Here is a 13075-nt window from a genome sequence, read left to right as displayed (position 1 = left end):
ACACACACACACGTAAAAATAAATTTTGTTAACAAAAATTGAAAACATTTTTACCTTCTTGTTCTATTTGTTATTTGTCTGTTTGTTTGGGGGAGAGGTACATGAGCCACAGCACGAATGGGAAGGTCAAAGAGGTGGTTCTATCCTTCTACCGAGTTGGTTCCAGGTTTGACAAAGGTTGGAGACAAGAGCTTTTACATGATGAGAACCCCCCTTGGTCTTTTTTTTTTTTAAGCTGAGTGCATATCTTTAATCCCAGCACTCAGATCCCCACCAGGCCAGTAAGTGTAATTTTTAACAAGTGAAAAACATAGAGTCTACAGAGAGGATTCAGTGAAATTACCTGTAACTAGAGATCTAGGGAACCCTGGTGCCCTCTTCTGACCTCTCTGAGCTGAGAACACACATGACATACGCTTGCACACACACACACACACACACACACACACACACACACACTTTAAACCCTGAAAAATATTTTTGAGTGTGAAAGGATAGTAGCATACAGCACGGTAAGGAGGCCACACACCCTTGGAGGGAAGGCACCACTGTTGTTAAGTGGAGATGCTGTGCCCATCGACCCAGCCTCCTGGGTATTTGTGTTCCTGCTCGTAGACTGGCGCCGCCAACAGTTTTGGTCAGGAAGCTTCTTGGGCAGGGGCGGTTACTGCAGAGACTCGTAACTAGTCAAAGTTCTGAGAGTAAGTGACCAGGGGACGAATGTGCAGCCCTAAGCGGGACAGGTACATCACCCTGCCAAGGCTGGGTGACGTCACTGTACCTGCACCGGTTAGGGCTCTCTAGAGAAATGGAACTAACAACACGAGTATGTATTAAATGAGGAGTTATCAAGCTGCCTTATACTGTTTCAGGAAACTGGAGCGGGGAAGCCTCCACACTGAAACAGGCACCGGAACCAGAGTGGAGGAAGGAAAAGTTTATTACGGGGACAGCTCAGTGGAGTTGTCTCTGGAGTTCTAAGCAACCACACAGAGGGTTCTGTTTTGTTTTTGCTTTTGTTTTCCTGCACTACTTTTAACTACTTCATCACTGGAAGGCTTAACTTTCTATCAGCTTTAGAGGGTTCTATCAGGACTAAGATCAAAATGAACCATCTCTTTCTTGTGGTCAGGCATGTTCACAGAAGCAGATAGAATGCTGAGGTTAGGGCATTTTTTTTTTCCTTCCTGTAAAACATAATTACAGGCATCTGTTTCCCGAGATGGATGTCAGTAATGGTTTGCTCTAGGTAATCTACAGTTCAGTTTTCTCCCTTCATTTTTTTTTTTTTACTTTATTTCCTCCTTCAACACAATATGGTCAATATAATCCAGGAGTATGTAAACCAATGATAGTTATTTTACATTGGAGAGGCTGAGCACTTAGTAGTTGCTCAGTCTACAACAAACCTGGGGGCCTCTGTAGCCCTAGGCCTGGAGAATTCCTGGAGAGCCACAGGTCCAAGTTGACAACCAGAAGCTTTTTGTATCAGTGAAGAAATTGGTGACCACAGCAGCAGCAGCAAATGAGCTCCCCAGCGGGAGTGAAGGGGAATGAGCGGCAGCAAATGAGTTCACTCACCAGCTGGAGTGAAGGCCCAGAAAAAAATACCATAAAGCTTTGCTTCTTCTGGGTCCCTTCACCCGGGATGCTACCATAAGGTTCACCACATTTAGGGTGGGCCTTCCCCCATCGATAAGGCAGTCAAGATGACCTCCCTCCCCAGACATTCCCACAGATCAGATCAGCGTGGACAAGCTTTCAGTAAGGTTCTTTTCCCAGATGATTCTAGGGATTGTGCCAAGCTGACAATTAAAGCTAACTTTCACAATCACCGAAAAAAAAAAAGTGTCTTAGTCAGTGTTCTGTTGTTTTTAAGAGACACTAAGACCAAGACACCTCTTGTAGAAGGCACGGGCAAGTGCTCAAGAAACCAACAAGAAATCATGCAGGGTCCTCTCCCCAGTGGAGGAAGGTGTGCCTGTTCCCCACCAGAAGGCTGGGGTGGATGTTGTTAATGGCTTGATGACCCTTGCTACCTGTAAGACCAGCCCCCCCCCCCAATGTTTACCCTTGACTCTCCCCACCTAAACCTTTATCTTTCCCACCCTTAGGGGACAGGCAAATGTGCTTTATAGCACGGTGATGTCAGATCCTCCCCAAGGCCCTTAAGCTATAAAACACATCTTTGTGGTACAGATCATGTGTTTTGCAAAGGAGTTTTGTTGTAGCCATGCCTTAAGCTTCATTGTGCACATGGGATTGGGATAATTGATAACAGAAACTCTTTTTCCAAAATTGTACTAGAGTTAAATATGTCTAAATAAACTGATATGGTGTCAGACTCCAGAAGTTTAAACCAGTACCAGCTAAGTCATGCTGAACTGAGTTTCCCTCTCACCCTATTTGGATCATTTCTCTACCAGGGCTTGCAGGGACTCCCCAGACTCTTATAAAATAAAATATTTTACCTGGGGGCTGGCTTACTGTTTCAGAGGTTTAGTCCATTATCATGATAGCAGGAAGAATAGCAGCATGCAGACAGGCACTGCAGCAGTTGCTGAGAGCTACATCCTGATCTGTGGGCAGAGAGAGAGAATAAGGGGAGAGACAGAGGAAGAAAAGACAGAGAAGTGAGCCTAACATGAGCTTCTGAAAGCTCCAAGCCCACCAACAAGGCCGCACATACTCCAACAAGGCCACACCTCCTAATCCTTCTCAAATAGTGCTCCTCCCTGATGACTAAGCATTCACATACATGAACCTATGGTGGCCATTCTTATTCAAACCACCAAGAAGGCTAGGAAAGGTGGCACATTCCTTTAAGCCTAGCACTTGGGAGGCAGAGTCAAGCAGATCTCTGTGAGTTTGAGGCCAGCCTGGTCTACAGAGCTAGTTCTAGGACAGCCAGGACTACATAGAGAAACCTTGTCTCAAACTGACCCCCCCCAAAAAAAAAGAAAAAGAAAGAAAAGAAAAAAATTTTAGCTGGGTGTGGTGGTATACACCTGTAATCCCAGGACTCAGGTAGGCAAAGGCACACAGATCTTTGTGAGTTCAAGGTCAGCATGGTTTACAAAGCAAGTCTGGGACAGCCAAGGCTACACAGAGAAACCCTGTCTCAAAAAAAAAAAAAAAAAAAAGAGTTGAGGAAGGAGGTCTGTTAAGAGCTCTTGCTGCCCACATTAGGTGGCTTACAGTCACCTGTAACTCCAGCTTCAGGGCACTTGTGTTCAAAAGCACACTCCTCTCACAACAGATGCATAATTTTAAATTAATAATAACAAAGACTGAAGGAAAAGGGGGAGTGGTACGGAATTCTGGCTTCTGACCACAGCATGGCTGCTGCATCCACCAACTCATAAGAGCAATGATTACTTGTGCAAGACTTTGTGCAAGTGTGGAAAGGTTTGGGAGTGTGTGGAGGCAGGGCATAGTCCTGTGATGTGAGGGCAGGGTTTAAATAGAAAGTAAGAAATATCCATAACTAAATAGCCCAGCAAGGTGTGTGGACTGCTATTGTCCCAGTCTTTCCTGCAGGGTCATCTGATCAATTCTAAGATATTTCTGCAGGAGACAAGCCCCTCCTCTGGCTGCTCCCAGGGATTCTGCTATTTCTTTTCCCAGTAGGAGATTCCTGGGGAGAGTTTAATTCCCGAGGGTCCTTTATTTCAATGGTCTCTTTAGAATAATTCATTTCTGCCAGCTTGGGCAATATCATTAGACATAAGAAAATAGAGACCCTAAGAGTAAATTGAATGAAAGATCTGGAAGGAATTAAAGAAAACCTAAATGAATGCAAAGAAAACCATTACCCTGATAAACTGTTATTATCTAAAAAAATATGGTTTGAGAGCCTAAACTCTAGCTGGTCATGGTGGTACATGCCTACCTGTAATCCTAGCACTTGGGGAGAGAGAGGCAGGCGGATCTCTGTAAATTCATGGCCATCCTGGTCTACAGAGTGAGTCCAGGACAGCCAAGGCTACACAGAGCCCACCTGGAAAGTTGAACAGTACCTGAGTGGGGAGTGGGATTGAAAGATATAAAGCAAGACACAAGGGGTCAGCTTGAGAGGACTGTCAGTGAATACTGAAGCCCTGACTTTATTCAACAGCTCTTTTTCATACGAAAAGCAAAACGAGTCACATCAATACAAGGAAGGGATTCATGAAGCAGTCAGACTTGTTTTCGCAGACCACCTCTCTGTATAGCAGAAATGGTCCAAGGTCACATGAACACACTAAAGGAACTTGGCAAAACATCCTGCTTATCTCTTGTTTCAAGGTAAAGGCTGTGGGTTTTTTTGTTTGTTTGTTTGCTTTTGATTTTTTTTCCTGAATACTCAATAACAAAGCAGCTTGCCAAGCAAGCAGCTCTGCACAACAGAGAAATCCTGTCTTGAAAAACAAAAAACAAAAAAAAGAAAGAAAGAGAGAGAGATATCTTAAACTCTGAGCCTCGGGATATAGCTAATGTGACATGGAGGGTGCTAGTTCAGCATTCATGAAGCCTTCAGTTCAATCCCCACTACTGCATAAATAGAGCAAGGTGGTGTGTTGGTATAATGTTCTTTTAAAATGTATACACCTTACCCTTGTTCATTCAAATGCTGATTTCTCTCCCCCACTCTCTGGTTTCAATCTGGATTTTGCATTGCGATACTTACTCTGAGTATCCTGTCTCAACTGTGTGTAAACAGGCCAAAATAAAACAACTAGCCACAATGTTGTGCAAAGGGAGGAGCCAGAGGACAGGAAAGAGGGGAGGAGCCAGAGGGCAGGAAATGAGTGGGAGAGAAGGGGAGAGAGGAGAGTTAGGAGAGAGAGCTGGAAGAGAGATCTTGGAACAGCGTGGGGAGATGGACTGGACCTAATATATCACTAAAAGCAAGTATAATGTGGGAAATTTAAATGTTAGGAAACTATGAGGGCTTGGAGGTTTAGGAGAGAGTAACTATTGCCCAGCATTGTGTTCTAGGTTAACTAAATAAACCCAGTCTGTGTGTGGTGATTTGGTTATACAGCTGTTTAGGACTAACAGCAGCATTACTAAAAGATAATCATTAGTAAATATTAGGGCCCTGGAGAGATGGCTCAGAGGTTAAGAGTGCTAGCTGCTCTTCCAAAGGTCCTGAGTTCAATTCCCAGAAACCACATGATGGCTTGCAGGCAGAATCCTGTATAAATAGTAAATATTAATCTCCTACTACAACAGTGGTGTACTGCTAAAATCGTAGCACTTGGTAGGGAGGAAGATTAGAAATCCAAGGTTAGGGCTGGAGAAATAGCTCAGTGGTTAAAAGCACTGGCTACTCTTCCTAGAAAACTCAGATTTAATTTTCAGAGCCCACATGGTGACTCACAATCACCTATGTCTCTAGTCCCAGGAAATCTGATACCCTCCCTGGGCACCATGCACACACAGCCCAAGACGCAGAGACATGCATGTAGGCAGAACACACATAAATAGTTAAAGTGGGTGGTTGTTGTAACAGCCCCAGACCTTAGTAGGCCCCTAGCCCTTAGCACAGCTGACTCTGCGATGGAAGTGCCATGCTGGCCATAAAACTGAGCAGGTAGACCAACCACCCTCAAAAACTAAAACAAAGGCCTAATCCGTCAGAATCCACAGTCCTGGAAAAGTCTCTGAATGTGCTAACCTTGTGTTTTAGCTTCTGTAGTTTTGCTTCTGGCTAACTGTTCTTGTTAATTGCAATTTGTTGACCCAGGACATGATTTTTATGCTTAAAAGCTCACCCTGAGAGTCTTGGGGCTACACAGGGATCCCAAACACTCAGCGACAGTCACCAGCTGGCTAATAAAGACTTTCTATTGGCTTAAGCCCGTGCCCAAGCAGTCTTCTCTGTTGGGTACCCCACATTTGTGAGCTGCCACGTTATGTGCTGGGAAGTCTATTTTAGCTCACTGTTTTGAGGTTTTGGTCCTTGTTTTGGGCTCACTGGGAGGCACAGTGGGTCAGAAAACAAGATTTCTACGTGATTACAGTTGACTCCGCCTCTTTCTGTCTTCCAACTCTGTATGAAGAAATCTAACACAAATGACCCAGGTTTGAGTCTCAGCACACATGTGGTAACCCACAACCATCTGTAAGTCTGGCTCCAGGTTATCTGATGCATTCTTCTGGTCTCTGGGGGCACCAGGCACACATGTGTAGGCATATGTAGGGATAAAAACTCATACACAAAAAATGAAATAAACTATTGGCTTGGCATGGTGGTATATTCTTTAATATCAACAGTTGGGAGTCAGAGGCAGATGGATCTTAGAGTTCAAGCCCAGCCTGATCTATATATCTAGCTTCAGTCCAGCCACAGCTACACACATAGTGAGACAATAATAATAATAATAATTTTTCAAAACAAAAAAGGGGTTAGGGGACTGATTGTCCTTTTAAGGGCATACCCCCAGTAACTTTAAGACTTTCAACTAGGTTCTCAAGGGTTCTGTTACCCACCATTGGGCTAAGGTTAGATATTTCTGAGTTCATCATAAGATGGCTCCTGAGTCTTTTTTGGTAAATTTCACATATAGGCTTTCAATTAAGCTTAGTTCTTCAGTATTTAAGAAGATGTTTTAGGTCTAAAAAGATATTTTTTGGTTGGAAATGAAAAAGATGTTTTCTGATTGGTAATTATGCAAGTCATGATAGAAATTGAGTTAGGTACAGATTTTTTAACACACCAAGACAGAATAGATAGTAGAGTACCTTCCTCAAAGTTGCTAAATACATATGGACTAGACACTGAGAATGTCATTTTTACCCAATAGTATATAATTTATTTGATGTTAGAGAAAAGGTCTTTTATTTAGACTAAAAGGGGAAAATATTGTAAAATATTTGATCCCATTGTGAACCCTGAGATTGTGAAATGTAAGAACCTGTTTCTTGTTTGGTATGGCTCAGCCTTGACACACACCCTTAACCCAAGAGCTTCTATTTACTGTAAACAAGTACTTGTAGTTTTGGCTCACCCTAGCACAGACCTTTAATCTAAGAGCTTTCTACAAAGCAAACAAGATAAAATAAACTTGATCCTAGAAAAGAGGCATAGCAAGCAAACAGCTGACAGGGAGTAAACAGAAAGGAGGGACAGTGAATAGAAGGGTATTTAAGACAGCATGGAGAAGAAGAAGGGGTTTTTTGCCTTTTCCTTCTGGGATGTGAACTGAGTAGGGTGCTTTCTCTACCTCTCTGAGCTAGTAGGTTTTCACCCCACCACATGGTTCCTGAGTCTTTATTGGTAAATTTGAATGATTGGGATTTTTCTTTCATTATAACAACAGAGGTTGACTAAGGAGCACTCTCTGAAAGGTTACTTACTTGAGGGACGAGCTGGACATGTCCTCCAAACCTGTTTGGGCTGACTCAGCCCTTCTTTTCTTTTTCCTGGAACACATTGGGCATATATTTGAATAGAAACTGCCTAAAGTTAATCGCTGCCAAGAGTGGGAAACTTATACTACTGTTCAGAGATCTAGAGTATGAAGAGCCTGATATAGGTCCGGTCTCAAGGAGGCTGCTACGCTGCACTGTTTGCAGTGCGGTGCGTGCGTAGTGTGTGCAGGTAAAGGTACTAGGGTATGTTAAAACAAGCATTTCTGCAAGGGGCAGAGCTCACATAACTCAGAACAAAATGAGGGTCCTGGGGTGCTAACCGTCTCCTATGCTTGTCTGTCTCAGTTTCACCACCTTCGAGAGCCTACAAACTAGAGACAAAACCTTGAACACCAACGTTTGGAAGATATTTAGAATCTAAACTATGGCACAATGCAACAAAATAAAAGCCTGGTCTCTGTCACGGTTAGAAAAAAAAGTTTCCTGGGGCTGGGGTGGTGGTGCTCGCCTATAATCTCAGCACTCAGAGGCAGATGGATCTCTGTGAGTTTGAGGCCAGCCTGGTCTACAGGGTGAGCTCCAGGACAGCCAGGGCTATGTAGGAAAAAACAAAACAAAAAACAAGCAAACAAACAAACAAATATCAAAACAAAACCCTAGCTCAAAAAACAAAAACAACAAAACAAACAAAAAAAGTTTCCTGGGGAAACACACTGTGGGTGCCCTCCGGGATGCAGAACAGCAACTTGTTACAAAGTACAAATAGATTTGTACTTGTTAGAAAGTACAAATAGACAGTTAGCAGGGCAGAGTCTTTGGTCTGACACAGGCTGTTCAGATTAATCAGGAACTAGATGCCCTTGGGGCAGAGAAGGGAGGCAGCAGTTTTCTTGGCAAATAGAAACCTGGCTTTTGAGATTCCTGAGGAGTGCTGAGTTTAGCCTGCTGTTTTCCTAATAACAATCTCCTGCTTACTCAGCCAGAGTCCTTCTGTTTAGAACTTTGACCCTGGCACTGCTGTTTTGGGAATCCACTTTGGACCTAGTAGACACCCCCCCACCCCAGGGTATTTTTATTTGTTTTTGGTTGTGCTTTACTTTTTATTTTATTTTGTTTCACTTCTTTGAAACAGAATCTCACTATGTAGCCTGGGTGGTCTTCAGCTCATTATGTAGACCAGGCTGGCCTCAAACTTACAGAGATCTACCTACTTCTGTGATTAAAGGTATATGCCATTAAACCTGGCTTGTATGTTTGACTTTTGAAAGATTTACTTTTTTTTCAATTTTGTGCGTTATTAACTGTTGAGCCAACACTCCATCCTTATGTATGTATAATTTTGTAGAATATATATACATATATATATGTGTGTGATTCTATATATATTTTAGTAAAAATTTAATTATCATTATGCATAGTTTTGTCATGTTTTAAACTTAACATAAATATTTCCATGTTATCCAATATATGAGTAGTTTTTGTTTTGTTTTGTTTTGTTTTCTGTCTGTGTGTGTTTATGTGGATATAGTGAGGATATAGGCATGTGTGCAAGTATGTATACATTGTTGTGGAGGGCAAGGATCAACTCCAGAGATCCTTCCATCCACCTTGCTTTTGTGGGCAGGCTGTTAAATTTTCTTTTTTCATCTATTTGTTCGTTTTTCTGTTTTTATATGTATGGGTGTTTCGGCTGCGTGTCTATCTGTGTACTAGGTTCATGCAGTGCCCGTGGAGGCCATAGGAGGGCATCAGATCCTCTGGGACTGGAGTTACAGACGGTTGTGAGCTGCCATACGCGTGCTAGGAATCAAACCCCGGTCCTCCGAAAGAGCAGCCAGTGCACTAAATCACTAAGCCCTGTCTCCAGCCCCTTGTTTTGTTTTTGGGACAGAGTCTCTCATTAGCTGGGAACTTGCCAAGTAGGCTAAGCTGCTAGCCAGGGTCCATCATCTCTACCTCTGAGTCTGGGACTCCAGGTACATGCCATCCTGTCTGCTTTGTGTGTTTGTTTTTGTTTTTTATTTAATTTAATTTTATTTTATTTTATTTTTTACATGGGTGCTGGGGATGAAACTCAGGTTCTCAAGCTTGCATGGAAAGCACCCTGCTGCCTTTGCTGTTCCTATAGACCTACCTATTTCTTTATCTTAAGACTGTAAAGTGGAAGTTTCTGTTTTCTTGGAAGACTCAGTTGAGTCATGTGATATTTTGGTAGAAGCCGGCTTGTGAGAGAGCATCGCCTGTTTTGCTGCAAGCTCTCTTTTGTAAGGGGCGTGACCTTGGCCAGCTGAGAATACCTGTTGGGTTGACTCTGAGGAGAGGAGAAGCACAGGGACAGCGAGACATCCCTGTGCTGATCTTCATGCTTGACACTTGACTTTGCAGAGAGAAACATTCCAGAGAATTTCTCGGGGCAATCCACCTGAGCCTTTCAGCTTTCACTGACTTGTCCCGATTTTCCGAGTCGTGCCGATTTGTGCTGCTGCTTGGTGTTGGCCTTTGGACTGGACTGCTGGTGTCTGGACAACAAGGAGTGGACTCATCCCAAAGAACTACTTCTATTACCCATAACCTCCTTTCTCCCCTACCTCTGGTCAGTGAGTGGAAAGGAGGTAGAAGCGTTTAGGACCTAAATAGAATAGGTTTGGTGAAAAACCTAAGCCTACAAGACTGGATCTCACTCTGTAGCCTAGGCTAGCCTCAGAGCTGAGACAGTTCTCTCTCTTCCACCTTCCACCAGCTGCCTCAGGCTCTCCGGTGTGGTGTTGGGATTATTAATGGCTGCAGGGTGCGGGCCTGAGACACAGCTCCTGCAGCAGCCTGAAGAGCCCCCTGGCCACCCCTCTTCCTGAGATCGCTCTACTTAGGTGAAGATGGAATTCTTGACTTCACCGAAGAGAAAAATTCTTGCACACCTAGCCGGAAGCAATTATCTACTTTGCAGGAACGGAGTTGCAGATAAGGTAAAGCCCTAGGCCGCAAGGCATGCTGGGTTAAACTCAGACTTTTTTTTTTTTTTTTAATTGTAAAAGAGGTTTTAGTCTTGCTTTTGAGATTCCCAGAAAATGCAGGAAAAAAATAAAAGAAAAGAAAACAAAACAGTATGGTCTTCTTCAAGGTCACGCAGGCTCTGATCCTGAGTAGACTTTGTGGCTAATCTAGCATTGTTATTTGAAAATATTTCCATGCTGAAGGAAGTACTACATCTCTGCTGGACAGCTGGAGGCCAGTGCTGACAGCTGTGTAGCGCTCTTGGGTCTTGGTCGCTGAGAGCCTTCAGTCAGACTCCTTCCCCCAACTCCTGAGTTCCCCTAATTTTCCATGTCTTTTGATCCTGCTTTAGGATTAGAGACGTGAGCCCCACAGCCGGCTAAATTGATGGTTCTCATGTCTGGCTGTCTACCGCAATCACCCAGAAGGAATATAAAACTGCAGAGTCTAGATCCTGCTCTGTGCCCTTTGATCCAGAGCTTTCGGGGATGTTGTCTTTTTATTTATTCTTTCTTTTTGAAACCAAGTCTCACTGTGCAGCCCTTAGAACTCACTAACCTCAAACTCATAGAAATCAGCCTGCCTTTGCCTTTTGAGTGCTGGGATTAAGAGCCTGCACCACCATGCCCAGTTTATGTACTCAAGGACAAAAACCTGGGCATCCTGCCTGTTACTCAAGCACTCTACCAAAGCGGTCACCTTCCCAGGCAACCCCTTAAGTGTTATCGTGCCTTAGCGGTCCACTGTGGCTAGTCCTGAGTGTGGGGGCCAGTCCCACAACTTAAACACAGCTTCACTTTCTCTCTGCCTCCCAGCTGAGTATGAACTGAGTGTCCCAGAGAGAGGGGTTGGGAGGGAAGCCACACTTATGTTAATGGATCTACAGAGATGACTGATTAGAACTTCAGGACTGTGCAGGTTTGGAATGTCGCAGCTGCAGAGACAAATTTTCTTGAGCAATCTTTGATCTCTGCATAGCTGCTTATTGCCCAACTCTGTGTGACCTAAGATCAGCTGAAATATTTTGGGCTATATTAGACCACTGCTTTTCACCAACCCCAAAGCCAAGAACAGTGACAGATAGTGTCTCAAATCGATGGTAGAGACCTTCTTTTACTATACTCAAAGCTATGGTAGGGATTCCCCCCGCCCCTTTATTATAACTTGCTTGCCTGGTGTTCTCACTAATTTTGAGAAGCACATTCATTTGTGACTGCTTTGTTCTGTAACTGTACATACCTGTGACACTGCAACCGTGTTGGATCGTGACACTTGTGATCTGCTGACTGTTCTCAAGCCACGGTCACTCATATTTGGTCCCTGCATAAACTCTGTCATTTCCTCTGGCCCTGCATGGATGGAAGGAACCAAAAGGGTCTCACAGAGTCTGGGATATCATTTTCTTCCTGGATCTAACCAGATTTGAGTTTTTGTTGCTTTCCTGAAAAACTGGAGATGGGAATTGGTTAAGCAAGAGATGGTTTTTATTTAGAATTTAGAACTGGGGAGAGAGTAGCCCTCAGCTTCTTTCTGCATTGCTTGTGTTGTGATTTCTAGATGAAAGGTTCTCTGGCGGGGTGCAGGCTCAGTGGTGAGATGAATTACCAGGCAGGGTAAGCAGGTTCCTCAGGGGACAGCGCCACCTCTGGCTCACTCCAGGGCTTGCAACTCTTCTCCACCCTTGCACAAGGCTTTCTGGATACATTTTAATTCCTTTTTTGTTGTTTTGCTTTTTTGTTTTTTTGAGACAGGGTTTCTCTGTGTAGCCTTGGATGTCCTGGGCTCTCTTTATAGACCAGGCTGGCCTCAAACTCACAGGGAGCGGCCTGCCTCTGCCTCCCGTAGTGCTGGAATTAAAGGCGTAAAAAGATTAGAAAGTGGGAAAGAATCAGTTTGGTTGGATTAGCTCACCTCTGCAGCCAGGGGGCCAGGGAGAAAAGAACCACAGTGAACAGGACAGTTTTATGTCAACTTGTCATAGGCTGAAGTCATCTGAGAGGAGGGAGCCTCAACCGAGATCACGCCTCTATAAGATCAGGCTGTAGGAAAGCCTGGAGGGCATTTTCTTAATTAGGGATCCATGGGCAAGGCCCAGCCCATTGCGGGTAGAGTGGGCTGGTGGTCCTTGTTCTAAAAGAAAGCAGGCTGAGCAAGCCACGAGGAGCAAGTCTGAAAACAGCACCCCTCCATGGCCTCTGCATCAACTCCTGCCTCCAGTTTTCCTTTAGTGATGAACAGTGGTGTGGAAGTGTAAACCAAATAAACCCTTTCCTCCTAAGCTTGCTTTTTGGTCATGATATTTCATCATAGCGATAGTAACCCTCAGACTTAGCTTTAAGGGAACCTGCTGCTGGATTCCTATGGCTCTCTCCTACGTGGACCTGGCCTGGGACATTGTCTGCTCTTTCAAATTCCAGCTTCAGTGCGTTTTTCTAGCTTGAACAATTCTCTTTATTCCTTAGTTTGGACTTTTCACCCTTTGTAACGCCGAGCTGAAGGGGATATCTCAGAAGAGGGCGCTGTTGCACCCTACTGCAAGCATTCTGAAAACCATTCCAGAGAGAACTAGTGTTCCTGACAGCCATTAAGAGGCAAAGGCAGGTGGATCTCTGTGAGTTCCAGGCCAGTCAGATCCACAGAGTAAGTTCTAGGACAGCCAAGGCTACATAGAGAAACTGTCTCGAAAAACCCAGCAACAACAGAACATATTATCATTTATTTATTT

This window comes from Meriones unguiculatus, chromosome 3, assembly GCF_030254825.1.
Source record: "Meriones unguiculatus strain TT.TT164.6M chromosome 3, Bangor_MerUng_6.1, whole genome shotgun sequence".
NCBI lineage: Eukaryota > Metazoa > Chordata > Mammalia > Rodentia > Muridae > Meriones > Meriones unguiculatus.
The sequence above is the reverse complement of the archived record's forward strand: the minus strand, read 5'-3'. Positions refer to the sequence as shown.